The sequence below is a fragment of the Triticum aestivum genome, unplaced genomic scaffold, assembly GCF_018294505.1.
Source record: "Triticum aestivum cultivar Chinese Spring unplaced genomic scaffold, IWGSC CS RefSeq v2.1 scaffold17246, whole genome shotgun sequence".
In the NCBI taxonomy this organism is placed as follows: domain Eukaryota; kingdom Viridiplantae; phylum Streptophyta; class Magnoliopsida; order Poales; family Poaceae; genus Triticum; species Triticum aestivum.
In genome coordinates this window covers 1-1,210 of record NW_025280889.1, presented here as the reverse complement: position 1 = coordinate 1,210, position 1,210 = coordinate 1, and the positions used below count along the sequence as shown (strand labels likewise).

Genomic DNA, 1,210 nt, shown 5'->3' with positions numbered 1-1,210 from the left:
GTGCCAAAGAGGGCTTGATGATGGAGTAGACGTGATGACGCTTGCGACCTAGTGCTCCGGATGGAATAGGGTAGAGCCCTCCAACGCATCTACCGTGATGAAGTAGTTCCCTCGTTGCCCGATCCTTGATGAAAAAATAACGAGGGTGAGTTTCAAAGAAGATATTGTTATCGGTGGCTAGTCCAGACATGGATGCAAGATTTTTATCAGCTTGAGGGACATGAAGCACATCTCTAAGAACAAGATTGCGTTTAATTGTAGGGGAATTAATAGAACTTTGACCAATATGACAAATATCCATACCTCCACCACCAGCAGTGTGAATCTGATCGGCGCCATGATAGCGCTCACGTAGAGCAAGTTGCTCGAGTTCGTTCGTCACATGATCCGTAGCGCCGGAGTCGACGTACCAGACGCCATCTCCACCCTGCTCACGCATGGCGGCAGCAACATGGCGATCCGAGGGCACAAAGTCCTCGTCGTAGCGATGCCAGCAATCAATCACCTCGTGGCCAGACTTTTTACAAAGCTGGCATCGAGGGCGCGGGCGGGAAGGAGGGCGGCGGCTGTTGTTGTTGTTGAAGCCGCCGCTGTTGCCGCTGTTGTCGTAGCCGCCCCCGCCACCAGAGCGTGCGCCATCGCCAGGAGAGGAGGCGCCGCGTCCGCGCCCACCACCGCGCTGCCCCTGGTGACCGCGCCCACGGCCGCGACCACGAGAGGCGGAGTTGACGGAGGATTGCCGAAGGTCGCCGCCATGGAGGAGAGTGAGACAGACATCAAAACTGAGCAGTTGGCTGTATAGTTCTTGGACGGTGATGGGTTCCACCCTGGCCGCAAGTGCAGAGACCACCGGGTTGTACTCCATGTCCAAACCGGCAAGGATTTTGGAGACAATCTACGGATCAGAGAGGGCCGCAGCCGTGCTTGCGACCTCGTCAGTGAGACTTTTTATTTTACCAAGATAATCAGCCATGGATAGGTTACCTTTCTTGAGGTTGGTGAGCTCGATGCGAGTGTTTATCGCTTGGGCTTGGCTTTGTGCAGCAAACATGGCGTGGATGGTGCGCCACACCTCGGCCGGCGTCTGGAGCGTGGCGACCTGGGCAAGGATCTCACGGGAAAGTGAACCCATTAAGTATCCTTGGAGTTGCTGCTGCTGTGCATACCAGAGGGATCTTGCAAAGTTGACGACTTGTTCTTCTTTGCCTTC

General features: G+C 55.1%; 1 non-coding gene across 1 annotated transcript; it reads right to left on the bottom strand.

Moving 5' to 3' along the window:
• Positions 1-774: 774 nt before the first annotated feature.
• Positions 775-902, bottom strand: LOC123178504 (small nucleolar RNA Z247). The gene has a single exon (XR_006489630.1). It is a non-coding gene; the product is annotated as a small nucleolar RNA Z247 (small nucleolar RNA).
• Between the last annotated feature and the right edge of the window lie 308 nt (positions 903-1,210).